The 19201-nt window shown below is 35.7% G+C and overlaps 1 pseudogene; it reads left to right on the plus strand.

Moving 5' to 3' along the window:
- Window positions 1-1504: 1504 nt before the first annotated feature.
- Window positions 1505-2503, plus strand: LOC101595538 (annotated as a pseudogene).
- Window positions 2504-19201: the final 16698 nt, after the last annotated feature.

A 19201-nucleotide genomic window follows, 5' to 3' on the forward strand; every position in this document is an offset into this window, starting at 1 on the left:
ATCTGGCAGTTCATTATAAATTTTATATAACCATTCAGCAGACATAAATTTTGCAAATGTTTAATCCCATCTTGTTGGTAACTACTTCATTTTAGTTTATTTTGATGTGCTCAAGATTTTCCTATTTTTGAAACCTTGTAAAAATAACTGACACATCTTCATATCCTGAAACTTGTATTCTAAATGTTTTTTAGTAGTTTTATGGTATTATTTCTTATATTCAAGATTTTACCCAGTTTAAGTTGATATTTGTAGGTGGGGACTTACAGGCATCTATGTTCATTGTTTCGTATGATGATATGCACTTTTGCCAACACTGATTATTAAAAATTCAGTTCATTCTCATGTATTTCCTTAGTTTCTTTTTGAAACATAACTTACATGTTTATGTTTAGGTGCTCCATTTTGCTCAACTGGGTTATGTCTCTTTTTATGTCAATGTCATTCTGTTTTAATTAATGTATCTTTGTTGTATTTTGGTAAATGAGACAGTAGCCTTGGGTATTCAATATGTTTTATGGCTCCATATAAACTTTAGAATTTTTTTCACCACATTTTGTGACAAATACCATTGATATTTTGGTTGAGACTACATTCAATCTGTAAATTTCTTTGAGTAGCATGGATATGTTAACAGAATTTGTTCCTCTAATCCATAACCATGGAATGCCTTTTCACTTTTTATAAATGTTTTATTATTTTTGTAGATAGATAGTTTAAATCTTTGATTAAACGTGTTCAATATTATTTTGTAGACTTTATATAAATTTAAATTTGGATTTTTGCTTCATGTAAGTTGTCAGTTAATAATGTTTGATTTTTGTATGTTGGTTTTACACCCAACAATTTTGCCCAATTTATTTGTTAATTCTAATAGTTCTTTGAAGAATTTTTAATGTATTTTTACTTGATGAAATAATTACCATAATCAAACTATCAAACATGTCTATCATCTTGCACATCTATCATTTTGTTTCTTTTTTAATGTGTTGTACGAATATCTAAGCTTTATGCCGTTAACAACATTAAAAATATAGAGATGCTATTTCTCTTGACTTTTGAATTATGCATTTATTGCATAAATAAAGTGTGTATTCTTTCATCAAAGCTAGCCATTTCCCTTGAAAGTCTTTGAAAATATGAGCACAATCACAGGTTGTATCTGTTGGATTATTTGCGATTCCACATATAAATAAGATCATGCTGTCTTTTTGTAACTGGTGTTTCAACTTCATACATGTACTTTTAGTATCCCTAAATGACCATATATGTTCTTTATTATAATGCCTAGTAATATTGTGTGTGTATACATCAATCACCTTTTTTTTTTGTTATTTATCTTTCAACAAACATTTTTGAGAGGATATTTGTAATGGGCACAGAGAACTCATCAAGAAGAAGAATAGTGGCTCTCTGCTCGTCCCTGTTCCAGCCCCGGCCTCTCCAGCCTGCCTCCCTTCTTTCCTTCCTAGCTGCGCAGTGCCAGCCACATTCCCTATGCACCATGGTGAAGGTCGGAGTGAACGGATTTGGCCGTATGGGGTGCCTTGTCACCCGGGCTGCCTTCAACTCTGGCAAAGTGGAAATCGTTGCCATCAACGACCCCTTCATCGACCTTAATTACATGGTCTACATGTTCCAGTAGGACTCCACCCACGGCAAGTTCCACTGCATGGTCAAGGCTGAGAACAGAAGCTCATCATCAACAGGAAGCCCATCTCCATCTTCCAGGAGCAAGACCCCGCCAACATCAAATGGGGTGATGCTGGTGCCCAGTATGTCTTGGAGTCTACCTGTGCCTTCACTACCGTGGAAAAAGCTGGGGCCCACTTGAAGGGTGGAGCCAAGATGGTCATCATCTCTGTGCCTTCCGCTGATGCCCCCATGTTTGCGATGGGCGTGATCCACGAGAAGAATGACAACTCACTCAAGATTGTCAGCAATGCCCCCTGCACCACCAACTGCTTAGCCCCCCTGGCCAAGGTCATCCATGACAACTTCGCATTGTGGAAGGTCTCATGACCACAGTCCATGCCATCACTGCCACCCAGAAGACCGTGGATGGTCCCTCTGACAAATTCTGGCGTGATGGCAGTGGGGCTGCCCAGAACATCATTCTTGCATCATTGACACTGCCAAGGCTGTGGGAAAGGTGATCCCCAAGTTGAAAGGGAAGCTCACTGGCATGGCCTTCCCTGTGCCCACCCCCAATGTGTCTGTGGTGGATCTGACCTGCCACCTAGAGAAAGCTGCCAAATATGATGACATCAAGAAGGTGGTGAAACAGGAGTCAGATGGCCCCCTTAATGGCATCCTGGGCTACATGGAGGACCAGGCTGTCTCCTGCGACTTCAACAGTGACACCCACTCTTCCACCTTTGACACCAGGGCTGGCATTGCCCTCAACGACCACTTTGACAAGCTCATTTCCTGGAATGACAATGAGTTTGGCTACAGCAACAGGGTGGTGGACCTCATGGTCCACATGGCCTCCATGGAGTAATAAGTCCTCATCCCCCCCACCCAGCAACAACATGAGAAGAAGAGGGGCCTCGGCTGCTGGAGAGCCCCTGGACCAACTCAGCCACCCAACATACTGAGCATCCCCCTCCTCAGTTTCCATTCCAGATAGCCCTGGAAGAAATGGAGGGGGCTAAGGAGCCCTTTTCTGTCACCACCATCAAATAAAGTTCACTGTACCCAGCCACAAAAAAAAAAAAAAAAGAAAAAGAATAGTTATATATCTGCTTTTCAGCTTAAGAAAGAAAGATACAAAAGTTAACTTAGAATTATGGGCATACAAAATAATGAACTATTAAGTAGATTATCTAATCATTAAGTTATTTAAATACCATATATTTCAAATTTCATCTCCTCAAAAAATTCTTTCAAGAAAATAAATGAAATAAAACATTTTTACATAAAGAAACCCAAAAGTAGACCCAAACTGGAACTGAATTACAAAGGAATAAAAAATTACCTAGAAAATAATGGAAATAATTCTAGCAATGAGGAAAAAAATGATGAATCTCACAAAAGTTATCTTTTTGTTTGTTTAGTTTGGTTTTATGAAGTAGGATTTCACTCTACTTCAGGCTGACCTGGAATTCACTATGTAATCTTAGGGTGGCCTTGAACTCATGGTGATCCTCCTAACTCTGCTTCTTGAGTGCTGGGATTAAAAGTGTGTGTCATGCTGGGCATGGTGGTGCACACCTTTAATCCCAGCACTCAGGAGGCAGAGGTAGGAGGATTGCCAAGAGTTCAAGGCCACCCTGAGACTACATACTGAATTCCAGGTTAGCCTGGGCCAGAGTGAGACCCTACCTCAAAAAAAAAAAAAAAAAAAAAAAAAAAATTAAAAAAAAAGTGTGTGCCACCATGCCCAGTTTCCAAACATCTTTATGACCAATTATCTTTATGATAATGGGGCACCATTAATAACAAAAACTCTGAGTAAAGTCATAGAACTTGTATTTGTGACTAATATGCATAATGTTTTAGGTTATGGATAATGACAAATAACTGAATAAAATATCATAGAATTCCATTTTATGTTACTTTAAAGCATACTACCTACCATACTTATACTGTGGACTGCCATTAAAACATCTGTGTTAGGGCCTTGAAGGAAAGCTGATTGGGTAAAGTGTTTGGTGCACAGGCATTAAAACCTGAACTGGAAAGCGAGTGTCATACCCCTGCCTGTAATCACAGTGCTGATCAAGAAGACATGAAAGGATTTTCCCAGACAGTGTAACTGACTTGGTAATCACCTATAAATATGAGACGCGTTCCAACAAAAGGTGGATGGTGCTCCTGAGAATTACCTCCCATGTGTCTTTTTGATAACCATTTATATACTACATAGACCCCAAAAGACAAAAGCATGAATTTTAAAACATTTTAAACAGATTCTCTTAAAAAAGTCCAAGTGAAAACTATTAATAAGGTAAGAAATATTTGAATGCTGAAATTACTAGATATGATTTTTGGAAATTTATAGAACTTTTTGCATAGAATGAGAAAATTCAAACCATACTCCAGCATATAAAGACCATTGATATATAAAACTATGTGCCTTGTATGAAAAATAGTCAATAGTTTTTTTGTTTTACTATCATTGCATGCAACACACTTTCTCTGCTGCATATAATTAAATTCAAAGTAATGATGGCAATGTAAGCAATGAAGACAGACATCTGTTTTGAATTTACAAGTCACATTTCTACAGAATCAAGTTTGAAGAATACACTTACAACCAAATAAAACAAGTTTATTATATGTTAAAACATCCATACTGAAGCAGACCAGCAATAAAGGCAAAATTTATAACTTTATAAATACACATTAAGAAGTAGGAGAGTTAAAAGTAAGTAAGCTCAAGATCCAAATAAGAGCCTTGTCAAGAATGCACACTAAATCCAAACAAAATAGACAAAAGTGATGATGGCTTTTATCATCAAGGAAGATTTCCAGTCCTGAAATAGAGAATGAAAATAAAATAAGACATTTAATTAGCCAAGTCATTTTTTTTAAGTAAAATTCTTGCTATTTGTGTAAGAAAAAAGTGAGAAGAGCTGGAGAAATGGATCATGGGTAAAGTGCTTATTGATCAAGTAGGAGGACCTGAGTTTGGATCCCTGCACCCACATCAAGGAGGTCACTATAGCACACATCTCTAATCGCTGCAAGATGGGAAACAGAGACAGAAGAATTCCTGGAGTCTTGAATCTTGAGGGCCTAGAAAGCCCTGTGCACACAACCTACAACAGAGAGACTTTTTCAAGCAACAAAGTGGAAGTTAATAACTGAAACCCCACTGCGACCAGGCACCTCGACAGGCCATACTATGGCAGGAGAAATTAATGATTATCAGTTCAGGTTATGCACATCACAATAAGCTGTATTTCCAGTTCCAAATTATCTTTGTACTGAAGATTTATTTGCTAACATACTCAAGTGTTTGGATCACAAACACTTAGCTATTTGGTATATATCACATGGTTGTTCATTCAGTTAATCAAAGAAAATTCCAAGACCAGACCAAAAATAAAACTAACAAAAAGTCAAAAAGTTTATAGAATTCTCTGTAATAATATGGGGATTTATAACTCTGTATTTAAATGTAACATACATACACACATGCCTCCATACAAATATAAGTAAATAAAATATTTTTTAAAGTATTTTAATTTGTAATGAATTGAGGAAATTGTGCTCTTTCTATAAATATATAACTCAGTAAAACTCATTAACAGAATTTAGTAGGGCTTCTTATATTTACTATCAAAATGTGCTTTCAAAAAGAAGGTGAATAGCCGGGCATGGTGGCTCACGCCTTTAATCCCAGCACTCGGGAAGCAGAGGTAGAAGGATCACTGGGAGTTGGAGTCCACCTTGAGAGTACATAGTTAATTCCAGGTCTGCCTGGGTCAGAGTGAGTCCTTACCTTGAGAAACAAACAAACAAACAAACAAAAATAAAATAGAAAGGTGAATTTTGCTCTTTATTTGATGGCATACTTTTACATGCAGCATATTGTTTTGTTCTTTTTCCATGATTTTGCTCCATACTCATATAACTAATGGTATACCCTATCTCCTCCTATGTTCCAGTTCTGCCCTTGAATACAATTTCTGTGACTGCTTCCTAAAAGAATTTTCCTAAAGGCTATCAGAAGAAGAGCATAAATATCAAAAAGTAAATACAAGGTACCTTATAGACACCAAGAACCACAATGCAAGGATGGGCTTATTTAAGTTCAGCCCAAGCACACAGAAAGAAATTATGCAGGGTACTAGAGGAAGAGTCTAAGCTGTCCAGATGCATAAGAGAAGTGGGAGGGAACTATCTGATTTTAGATACCTTAAAGACAGAAAACATCAGGAATGTGTTTAAAGGGTAATAGTAAATGTTGATAAGATCATTCTTTGCATTGGATTTATTAAAGGAACTGTTAATAGCTTTTGATTGAATAATTTGATTTGTTAACTGAAAAGTGTATACCAACTAAGATATTTGTTAACACATAGTTTTTGGAAAGCATATTATTTAAACTATATCCAACTGGTCTCTGACTTTTAAATGGCACAAAACATCACAATCATCAAGTAAGAATTATTTAAAATTATATGTTGCACAGTTGCCATTCCCTTTTTTTCTCTGTGGTTGAAGAAAAAGTGTTTAAGATCAACATCAGACTGAATGTACTTCAGAGAGAGCCATGTAGATATACAGGAATTAGGCATTACAAGTACAAAAAGTCACTATTTATGAATAAATGAGTAGAAAGTCTTGGCATGAGGTGTTATATATTTGTCATCAGGAGATGGCAAAAGAACTCTGGGTTTTGTCATGGTTGGAGTTAACCTTATGGTACTGCAAATCAAGAAATAGGCATTAATGTCACTGTCTTTTTTCTATTCTTAGGAGAATAAGCTAGCTCTTTTTTTTCCTAAAGAAAAATCGTACACAGAGTTTGGTGGATTCTTCATTCAACAAACTTGTTTATCAGGTGACTACTAGATTTTCAAATGGTACAAAACTAGCACATACTCATTTGCTCACCCAGAAGGCTAAGTATGAGCAGATGATCTTTTAAGAACTTTGACAATCATTGCTAATAGAAAACACATACTTAGACCCATGAAGACAGAGCAGTAAGGGTGTCTTGTAGGAGACACATAAGTGATGAAGAAGAAGGCTTGTGCTGATGGGGCTAACCTTAGGTCCCAGATCATCTTTCAGTTAATGTCTCACCTTCACAGAGCAGAAAGGCGTGACTCTTGGTTAACTTTGAAGCACATGAATGTTTCACATTCATTTAGCAATGCCACAGCTTTTGTATTGATGAGAGTTGTGGTTTGGCTTTCTAATAGCCATGAAGCCTTATTTGTCTTTCCTTCCTTATTCCTTACTGCAAAAGAACTAACATGAATCTGTCATCAATTGATGAGAGCATAATTTTGGCACAAACATTTCCTTTTGTACATATATTATTCTGCATGTATTACATGAAGAAATGAAAGATATCTCTTGGCAATGACTATACCTTTGTATTTATTATGCTTAGGACCTGAAATATATACCAAGTAAGAACAGCAATGATTATGGCAATAATGTGGGGAAAGTTCTTAGTATAGTATAATGAAATGCATTATTGGATTACAAAATAGTTAATTGAAGTCATCATCATTACAGTAGTTGATTCCTTTGATGTATTGCCTCTGGGCATGATTAAAGATTTAGTAATATTGTTCCTACAGCTGAGATGTGAGAAATGCCTAATCATTTGTTCAATAGTGCAAGGATTATTTAGAATCAGAAAGCAAGGAAAGTGCTCTCTGCATATAAATTATCCTGACAATAGTAGTGGCATTCCTCATTTCTGAAAAGAAAACCATACATAAAGAGGAGAGAGTATGTGCATGTTAAAATTATAATTTCAATCCTGCAAAGAAAAGCAGAGTAACACAGCAAGAAAAGTTCAGATTTGAGACTCAGAAATGCTGATCAAATTTTATATTACTTGATGGTTGAATTTTCAAAATTTCATATATCCACTTGAGTCTATGTTCTAAACTTAAATCACAACTTTTCAATTTACTTTCAACTCTACTCTTCTATACTATTCAAGCAAAACAATACAGAACAAAAGTAAATGTGACTCTGATAATGAATTAAATTAGTTAATATAATGTATCATATTTATTTTAAGGCACTTTATAATATTTTCAAAAAGTGGCCAATATTATTACTCTTAAATGTCATTCAGAATTTTAGGAAGCTCTAAGGATACATATATCAAGCTCATAAAAACCATAACTGAAAAAGATTAGACATAATAACTATTGAGCATCAATTTTATAGGTGTCATTTATAATATCTTGAATAACTGAATTCACTTAAAATCTGTTAGATAGATTTTTTTCACATGTGGTATAGTTAAGCATTATACACTTATATTAATATAATTGTTTTATTTATTTATTTTTATTTATTTTTTTGAGAGAGATTGAAAGATAGGCATGAGGGGGAAGTAAGAAAGTGAGCCTCCAGCCACTGCAAATGAGCTCCAGACATATGCGCCCCCTCGTGTATCTGGCTCACATGCATCCTGGGGAATCAAACCTGGGTTCTTTGGCTTTGCAGACAAGTGCCTTAATCACTGAGCCATTTCTCCAGCCCAAATAACTATTTTTTAACCAAGCATAAAATTTTATTTTTCAATTGAAATAATAAAGATAAAAATCTAGTCAGGCTCAAGAACCTACACTTAGATCCTCTTAACTATAATAATAGTATGCTTATTAGTGCCAATTTGTCCCTGTGTATTCTCTCACAAACAAAAGTCACACAGAAGTGCCAACTGATCATTCCTCAAATCATATCACAAGAAATCATACTTTTAACTTTTTTCTTCCAGAGTGATTGCCCATGGTGACTGCCACTGATTCAAAGGTATAAAACACAAACTGATAATTAAGCATTAAGAATGGAATTGAATATTTAACTTTCTAATGCACATATACTAGACATTATATGAAATATGGAGAAGGTGTTACCCTTAATCAAGAATCCATGTGTGGGTATTTTATATTTTTCTGTCAAGATTTTCAGTTTAAAGAATTACATTATCTAGAAAGACCTATGATCTGAAAGAATGATGGTTCTTTTAGAATTAAATTATGGTACTCCCTTATGCCTGGAATTTATCAGAAATAAAGCTGATAATCTGCCCTGAACTTGATAATAGCATGGTAAGTTTTTACTTGTTCGCTACAGGAAGGCTTTTAGCTGCCCAGAATTATTTCCTCTGTATTACTTTCAGTTTAGAATAGATATTTCTGACTCCTAGCATGTAGTTTCATGAATATGTTCCAACCTAAACAGGTTACCTGGCATTGAGGCAGTGTATTTACAGTTTTGTACCTAATCCTCAAAATTTCTAGATTTATAAAAGTCAACAGGAGGATACCTACCTAGACTGATATATGTGTCTAAGTGAGGTTTTTAAGAGTTATTCTTACTGAATTTTAAATACTTTATAATTATTACTAATAAATTTCTATCTTTACCCATGTAATATGGTTTTCTCACTAGGATTAATATGTTTGTAGTATGCTTATTAGCATGAACAAAGCTGAAGATGTGAATGAAGGTTCTCAAAGAGTAATTTGACCTAATGAGCTAAAATAAAATTTCAAGGAATAAATACTAGTTAATGGTCCCAAGCATAGTAATAAATCTTTCATGCATTCACACACAAGTACGCATTGATCATTTTTCATACCATGTAACAATAATTATCATCATTGAAAATTTTCCTGTGGAATTATTGTGCATGATTACTGCTATGTGCATACATACAAACATACCTACATACACATATACCACCATATACTTGCATACCACACATGAATGTTAAGTGGAAGGTAAATAGGATAAACATAGTTATAGCATCTCTACTGTTATAATTCAGTAACAAATTAATATCTGATTTATTGAGAATAATTGATAAGAATGATTAATATTTGCTGAATAAAATGATTATTCCAATAACCCTGTACTAGAATTCTAAAAGGCACTCTTAGGAGATAAAAAACATCATAACATCTAAAGCTCATTAAAAGTAATAGAAATTTTAAAATGCTGCCAGAAACAGAAAATACCTTCCATGTTTGTGAATATGCAGTTAGTTACACAACTGAAGACCTGTAATGTGTCTTAAATATTTTCGCTACTATCTATCAGAATAGGGCTTGATATTTTCAAATCGTTATATTTGAAATCTTATACTCGAAGTCATTATGAAAACAAGATTACTATAGAAAGTAATGTTCTTTAAAAAAAAATGTAGTTTGGAGAGATGTCTTAGCAGCTAAGGTGTCTGCCTGCAAAGCCAAAGGACCCAGGTTCAATAACCATGACCAATATAAGCCAGGTGCATAAGGTGGCACATGTATCTGGAGTTTTCAGTGGCTGGAAGGCCTGGCACACCCATTTTCTCTCTCTCTCTCTCTCTCTCTCTTTTCCTATTTCTCTTTCCCATATAAATAAATAAAAATAAATTTTAAAAAACAATGATCTGTGATTAGAGCAGAGTGCACTTCATTTAGAGGACTATGTTAATTATTTTAAGAAATTGAGTTCATGATTCACATGTAGAACAAATAAATAAAGGATTACCCCCAATGCCATGAAAATAAATCCTATTTATTTATTCATCTATATATCTAGTAATTTTAATAATAATTAAAATCTTTTACAATTATATACTTCTTCCAGAAACTAGCATCCACAAAATGGTTGCTATTTAGCTGTGCTAATTTTTCTGTGCCAGTTATTTTTTTCATTTCTATGAACAAATATCTAACCAGAAGTGACCATTTCTTCCCTTGAAGGTTTACAACCAGCCCTAACAGCGCAGCCAGCTAGGAACTACGTCTTCAAACACATACGGCTATGGGGAACATAATACATTCAAACCAGTATGTCCGAGTAGATCAATTAGTAACTGAGGTCATTGAAATGATAAAAGAGTAAGGTGAGTCAGAGCTGCAACTGTGTAACTAGACTGAGAAAGAAAGAGAAAGAAAGGGAGTGAGGGAAGGAGAGACAGACGGAGAGATTGCAAGAACTTGACTCATATAATTAAGGGATGAGTTAAGCTAGCAAGATGGAGACTTAGGGAGAAGATGAAGTTCAAATTAAAATCTGAAGATATGTCTCCCTATTTGTCTCAACATTTTATTCAATCGGTTAGATAAAATTTTGCCTACATTATTGAATCAAATCTGGTTTACTGAACATTTAAAGAAACAAATGCCAGGAGATGAGTCATCTTTAGTACATATACCATGGCCCAGGAAACACTGCAGAGGAAGTAGTGATTTAAACTCAAATTCTACTCTCTCAGCTAGCCTGACAATCTCCACTAGGGAGATGGAAGTAGACAATAAGGGGACTCAATACTTCTCAAAGCAGAAATTCAGAGGATGCAGTGAACTCACCACTAATGACCTTTAACACACCTAACATAGCTCAGGGGACATTGCAGAGGAGGAGGCAGAAAGATTATAAGTGCCAGGGTGGGATGGAGTATCCTGAGGCATTGTTCTCCCACAGAGACTGAATGGTACATTTATGACCCAATAGTGAAACCAATAACCCCACTGAGGAGGGCTGTCAGGAGAACAGGGGTAGGGGAAGGAGCATAACGAGTATAACTGAATGGGAAGAGGACCAATATGCAATATACTCATACTGTAGTGTTCATAATAATAAAACATTATTTAAATAATTAAAATGAAATAAAAAAGCTTAATGGAATTATGAGAAAGTAACTTACCATTGCTCTGGGTTCTTAATAAAAAAAATTACAAAGTTAAAGGTAAAAAGTTTAATTTAAAGACCCTATTGCCAAAGACATCATATGCTGTTGACACAGAACATAAAGAGACTTGGCTGCAATCCAGAACAGAACCAGTCCCCAGAGATTAAGTCCAACTATTGCTGGCAAGCACTACATGAGCTACTTGGGGAAAATGACCAACAATTATATCAACAAGCAGGTATTTAAGCTATTCAGAAACAACCATCCTGAAAAGATGTACACACCAGAGCAATGGTGGCACACAGCCTTGATGGGTAACAATAGCTGTTTGATTGGCCAAGAGAGACACTCAGTGAAAAGGAACCCATATCTTTCATGAAGAACCAGGTCAGAATCCTAAGCAGATAAAGATTATGATCTCCAATGTCAAGCTTCCACTAGTCTTTGGCTAAAAGGGGAGTTGCATCCCTCAAATTCGCTCTAAATTAATGATGCTTATCTCAGTTAAACTATGCCAGCTTCACTCTCTTGTAAGTAATCTGTTTTTATTTTTCAAAAGGCAGCTAGACCCAAGGACGTAAACCATCCCTTGCACTTCAGACAAGGCACAACTGAAACCACAACAGAACCGAGGAGACAAGCAAGAGTGTTGCTTCCATGGTAACACTGACAATCAGCACAAAGGTGATGGAGACAGACACTGAGTCTACTCAACATATACAAATGCAGAAATACAGAGGCTCCTAAGAGCTCGTCACTGAAGTAGACTTAAAACATACCCACCAAGGCTCAGGAAATTTTGCAGAAATGGGCCTGGAAAGATTGTAAGAGCCACAGGTTAGGTCATCATACCCAGAGGCATTGCCTCCCCCCCAACTGCTGCTCTCACAATGCATAACCAATGACCCCATGGGGAATACCAGAAACCCCACTGCAGAATGGGGTAAGGGAGTAGAGTAATAATGGCAACAACACATGATGAATCCATATTAAGTATGTTCATAATAAGAGAAATTAAATGTGTATAATTTAGACAAAACAAGTAATTGTCAAATAAGACATAAAGTTATGTATTTTCATGTAAGAGATAAAATAGAATGGTTTGTAAGCAAGAGTGAGAATTAACACAACACACATTTTTCATAAAATTTGGAGCTCATATTAAATACTAGGAATGTGATTCAGTATAAGAACAATGTAAATCCCAAATGACATAACAGAAACTTTACAGGAATTCATTACTAGTCTTCTTCATCAATTATAGAGACAATATAGTTTGACAATAGGAATCCAACACTATATTCTATTTATAATACCAAGGATGAGAAGATATTTCGAGAAATAGCCTTAAACAATAATTAGAAATAATTCTTTATTAGGCTTTTGGAAAACATCTAGATAAGGGCATATTTCAAAAATAGTTGGAATAATAAGTAAAAGGTGAAATAGGATCAGAATTTTACTAGTTTTATCAGGTATAGTGTTTTACACCCAAGAGACAGAATCAGGTGAGTCTCAAGTTGGAGGCCAGTCTAGATTACATAGTATGACACTGGGTAAAAATAAAGCAGGAATGATGGAAGAAAGGAAGAAAATTTTCCAAGACAATCTTCTCATACTAGTAGATATAACTTCAGTGTACAAACACCAAAGAAAAATTATCATTTCTGGCTAACTACTGGACTTTCAGTTAATTTTAAATTGTATAGTTTCTTTTTGGATGATGCTTTTGGAGAAGGAATACTACAAAATATAGTAATATTAAACTAAGACTAGTTTGAAAATACTTTTGTAGTAGAGTCACCAATGCATATCTCATTTTATTCAAATTATTAGTCAAATACTTCTGTCATGATAGCTAATATAATTCATTATAAATTCTTAGAGTTTATAGTGCTCAAATCCAAACATATTTTAGAAAATTTTATCCAAATTATTTGCCTGCAGATAAATGGAGAGTACTCTCTGTACATATATTTTCCAATATTCACAACAATCATAAAGGACCACACTTATAATGTGACACATTTCAATTTATTTTTGGGGATGAGAAAGTTTTCAAGAACAAAAACTGTCATCTGTCATATTAGATCCAACTGATGCTATTCTTTCTCTCATACAACTGTCCCTAATAGAAAAGATCACACAGTCTAGACTGAGAGATAATTTTCCTTAACATAATATGATGACTGTTTGATAGAGAATTATTCAATATATTTTTTCATGAATAAAGCAATAAGTACCTAACCCCCCCCTATATATATATATATATATATATATATATATATATATATATATATATATATATGTATGTATAATTTGTGAGCAGAGGGAAGAGAAAGAAAAAGAATTTGTGGTCACCAGAGCTTCTTGATGCTGAAGATGAACTCTAGAAACATGTGTTGCTGTGTGCTTCTAGTTTTATATGGGTAATAGGAAATTGAGTCCCTGCTAGCAGACATTGTAAGCAAGCACCCTGAATCACTGTCCTATCTCCCCAGCCCCTTTACTTAAACAATTTTAAAGAAAAGCCAAATGCAGTGTATGTCAAAACATGAAAACAGTAAAACATACAACAAAGATGGATTTGAATTTAGATGGATCTGAAGCAAAACTGATGAACTTCTTCAAATCCTGTGTTTATCTTTAACTGAAGGAAAAGGAAAGAGAAAAGAATAAGGACAGAAAAACTAGCTACAATGAGAATCTTTAAGAGGAAACATCTAGTCCAGTAAAAAAAAGGTAAAAGACTTCATGTAGGCTATGAGAAAGTGTGTTTTTTCATCCATTTCTGATCCTCTGCACTGTGTTTACTCTAAATACCAATGAGGGAGCAGAATGTGAATATGTGTGTGCAAATATGTATTCAAAATTATGCTTCTAAGACCTATAAAGCTAACAGTAGTTGGAGAACTTTTGAATTTTATAGTGAATTATCTGAAAATGTTAGACATTTTAACAAGTAAGCTATGCAAGTATATATCACATTATTAGCATATAATGGAAGAACTCAGAAATACTTTTTCATATTCAATCAAATTCTCCAGAAATAGGAAAGTAAATTGATGTAAATTGAATTTCTGGCTTTTGAAAATGCAATAAAATACTCAAATGAATACATGCCAAAGAGATTCACAATATAATAAGTGTTTCCAGTAACAGTATACCATAAGAGGGAACTAAAGTCAATTTGTGTTGTACATTCAACAATTCTCTTATGTGTCTAATTCTACTGAATTTAATATCATTAAAATATATTATTCAAACAGAAACCATCCAGATACACTGATCTAATTACTAGTAGTGTATGACATACATTTGTGAGTAATAAATCTCTCTCTGCTCTTCTCTAATCCACTTATGACAAAAGATGAATATGTAGGTCTTAATTCCAGAAACAAAGACAATTTTAAACTAATATTAGTGTATTTGGCAGAAGTAGCTATTAAAGGAAGAAATGAGCCTAAATTATGTGTGATATGTAATATCAAAATATGTAATATGTAAAATATAATCAATAAGCAGTGAATAAAAGTAAAAAATCTGATTTCCTGCTTTATATTTATTTAAAAAATTATTACAAGAAAAATCATGAGAGATATGATGTATTTCAAGATTGAAATTGATGGCTTAGGAGACTGCTCGGTGGTTAGAGTACTCACTGTTTAATCACTATAATCTGTGTTGAAATCTCCACTACCCATATAAAATGCTGATAATTTCAGGCTTGGCAAAAGGAAAGGAAATTCATGGGGCTCATGGGCTACCTGGTCTAAGAAGATTAGTGAGAGCAATGTTCAGTGAAAGACTCTGTCTCAAAATATAAGGTGGAAAGTGATTGCAAAGGAAATCCAACATCAAAATCAATATTCTGTACATATGAACACACAGGGATGTGTACCTGCACATATACAGAAACATATAAATACATATACAAAAATTAAACCAGAGCTGGAGAGATGGCTTAGTGTACAAGGTGATGCAAGCTAAAGGCTCACTGACACACAAAGTGGCACATGCATGTGGAGTACAACTGCAGTGGCTGGAGGCCCGAGCACACCAATTCTCTCCAATTTATAAAATAATTACAAAAAGAAAATATAGTAAGAAATTTATATATGTTTGTATTTTTCCAATAAGATTGAGTGTACTTTTTTTTAAATTAGTTTTCTATTCTGCAAGTAATTTTGGTACCATTATTAGGCTCATCCGTGACCTACTCTCTCCCCATTGGCCCCTCCTTGTTGATGTAAATGGGTCGTGCATTGTGGAGTTAGCCCACAGTTATTGGTACATAAATGCCTCTGTATATCATGACCCAACATGTGGCTCTGACATTCTTTTCACCCCCTCTTCTGCAAAATTTCCCTGAGCCATGTTGAGTTCATTTTCGGTCTTCTTCAGTGATGAGGTGTTGGGGGCCTTTGGGGCTCTGGCTCTCTGATTTGGTAGGTATTGATTTTTCTCTGTGTTGGTCTCCTTCCTCTTTGTGCTGGTATCCAGTTCATCAGGAAAACAGCACCCTTGCTTGTTTTGCCAATTTTCCTCAGTTTCAGCCAGGGCCCTTTTGAGGTATGATGGGGTGGCCCTCTCCTGAGGATCTGCATCTATCTGAAAAAGAGAAGCAGATTCTCCAACAGAGAGTAAGTTAGCACCAGGACAAATGAGATAGCCCTTACTTTTTTATAGAGAGTTTAATAGGTGTAGGCCCTCTTGTAGCCCATGATTGATGGTAGCTTGATATTGGAGAGTGGTCTTGTATTTGGATATGGTTCTGACTTGTTTCCCAGCTCCAGCTATGGGTCTCTTACCACTGAGGGGATCAGTTAGCCGAATCAAGAGCAGATGGTTCCCCACCATGGCTGTGTGCCACTATTGCACTTGTGTGGGCATCATAACAGGTTATTTGTTGCTAAGTAGGATGGACCATGAGTTGCTTGAACAGATATTGGTCATTTCCCCCAGTCACCCATGTAGCACCTTCTGGCACTAGACTTGCTGTCTGGGGACTGAATCTCTCTTGGATTCCAGCCATGCTGTTCCATTTTACGTGTCAGCTGCATATGGTGTCTTCAGCAATAGGGTCTTGCCACTAACCTTTGGTGGGTCATCAAGTACTCTGTCATAAATCTGTCATTCTTTTAGAAAACCTTGTAGGTTTCTCTGATCAAAAGCTCATTGTGGGTGATAGCCCCATGCTGGTACTGGGAGCTACACATTAGTGCCCCCTAGGAAAATGAGGGAAAAAGGTGACTAATATATAGGAGTTAGAGAGGAAAGAGAGAAAGAGGGCGAGGGAGGGAGGGAAGATGTAGAGGATTTAGGTTAGACTTGATCCTACACTCTCCAGTGTCTTGTTGTTCACGTGTTTCCTATAAGGGCCTAGTGAAGTTTCAGCCATTTGGTCTGCCTTTTAGGAAGTAGAATTTTATGGTACCATTGCTGTTTGGGTATATATTAGTGTTTCTCACCTCTTTGATGCCCTCCCCTCCCTCCCCATCCCTCCTAGTGTCTAGTCTATGAGATGCTGCCTGGGTGTGTAAGGTATCTTGGGTAGATTCAGGTTAGGTGCTGTAGATGAGTGAGACTACGTGGTGATTTTTTTTTCAGTGATTGGGTAAGTTCACTGAAAATGATCTGTTCCAGGTTCAACCATTTTTCCTCAAATTTCTTTGTGTCATTTTCTCTTACTGCTGTGTAGAATTCCATTGCGCACATATACCACATCTTAGTTGTCCAATCTTCTAGTGATGGACATCTGGGTTGATTCCAGCTGTTGGCTATTATGAATTGAGCTGCTATAAACATGGTTGAGCAAATCTCTCTGACCTGTGGTTTGAAGAGTTTATGGTAGATGCCCAGTAAGGGAATAACTGGGACTGTTGGTATCAGCTTTTTCAAGAGTCTCCATATTGCTTTCCAAAGTGGTTGTACCATCCTACATTCCCACCAACACTGGATGAGTGTTCCTGCTTCTCCACATCCTCGCCAGCATTTATTTTCATTTGATTTTTTGAAGTTTGCTATCCTTACTGGGGAAGGGGGAATCTCATAGTTGTTTTAATTTGCTTTAGGGATGATGAACACTTTCTTAAGTGTGTGTTTACCATTTGTGTTTCTTCTTCTGTGATCTTCCTGTTCAGCTCTTTGCCCCATTTTGTGAGTGGGGTGTTTGATGTTTTACTGTTTATATATTTTTAGTTCTTTGTAGATTCTAGAGATTAGGCCTCTATCAGTTGGATAACCCACAAATATTTTCTCCCATTCTGTGGGTTTTCTATTGGCTTTGCTTATTGTATGCTTGTCTGTAAAGAAACTCTTCAGCTTCATATGATCCCATTGGTTGAGTGACTGTTTAAGAATGTGAGCCACTGGGGTTTTGTTCAGGAAGTCTTTTTCCATTCCTATATCATGGAAAGTACTTCCTAAATTTTCTTCCAGTAGTATCAGAGTTTCTATTCTTATATTGTGGTATTTTATCCATTTGATTTGAGTATAGTGCATGGTGAAATGTGTGGATCAAGTTTCAGTTTCCTGCATGTGGTTATCCAGTTTGTCCAGCACTGTTTGTTGAAGATGCTGTCTTTTTTTCCAGCCTATATTGTTCAGGCCTTTGTCGAATATCAAGTAGCTATAGTTTCTTGACTCAAAGTCAGGGTCCTCAAGTCTATTCCATTGGTCTATACCCCTGTTTTTATGCTGGTACCATGCTGTTTTTATTACTATGGCTTTGTAATATAGCTTTAGATCAGGTATGGTGATGCCACCAGAGATATTTCTTTTGCTGAGGATATGTCTGTATATGTGAGGCCTTCAACCACATGATCATTTCATTAGATGCAGAAAACACCTTTGACAAGATACAATATCACTTCATGATCAAAACATTGGAGAGAATTGTCATAGTTGGTATATATCTTAACATAATAAAGGCAATATACAACGCTCCAAAGTCCCAAATAATACTTAATGAAGAGAGACTAGAAGAATTCCCATTAAGATCAGGAACAAGACAGGGTTGTCCTCTCTCACCTCTGCTTTTCAATATAGTACTGCAAGTCCTAGCTCAAGCAATAAGACAGGGGAAGGAAATACAATGGATACAATTTGGAAAGGAAGAAATTAAGTTAGCTCTATTCAGTGATGACATGATTGTATATGTAAGAGACCCAAGAGACTCCATCCCAAAACTCCTGAAGGTGATTAACTCCTATAGCAAAGTAGCAGGATATAAAATCAATGCACAAAAATCAGTAGCATTTCTATATGCAAATGACAAAGATACAGAGAAAGAAATAAGGGACCTTGTCCCATTTTCAATAGCAACAAAAAAATAAAATACCTTGGGATAACATTAACCAAAGAAGTGAAAGATCTACACACGAAAACAAAAAAACACTCAAAAAATTAATTGAGGAGGACTTGAGAAAATGGAAAGACCGTCCATGCTCCTGGATAGGCAGAATTAACATTGTGAAGATTACAATCCTACTGAAGGCAATATATAGATTTAATGAAATTCCAATTTAAATCCCTACAGTGTTCTTCACAGAGATAGAAAGGATGATCTCAAATTTCATATGGAAAAGTTGAGTATACTTTTATCACCTAATATATATTTCATGAGCTAGGGAAAATTAATATTTGGGGTCCACAAACAACAGGCTCCCCAGGTCTGGATAACCCTTGGAGAGTGGGCTTAAATACAGTGTGACATATGTCCCAAGCTTTTAGGAAGTTTTCTCATTGGAAGGAGTAAAAGACTAGGGAAGTGAGGGAAGGAAGAAATTCCAGTAAGTGTGTGCTAATGCACGGTGTTGTGAGCCACAAGAGCTCCATGTGCATTGAATGTTCTGAAGAAAA

The sequence above is a fragment of the Jaculus jaculus genome, chromosome 2 (assembly GCF_020740685.1).
Source record: "Jaculus jaculus isolate mJacJac1 chromosome 2, mJacJac1.mat.Y.cur, whole genome shotgun sequence".
Lineage (NCBI taxonomy): Eukaryota > Metazoa > Chordata > Mammalia > Rodentia > Dipodidae > Jaculus > Jaculus jaculus.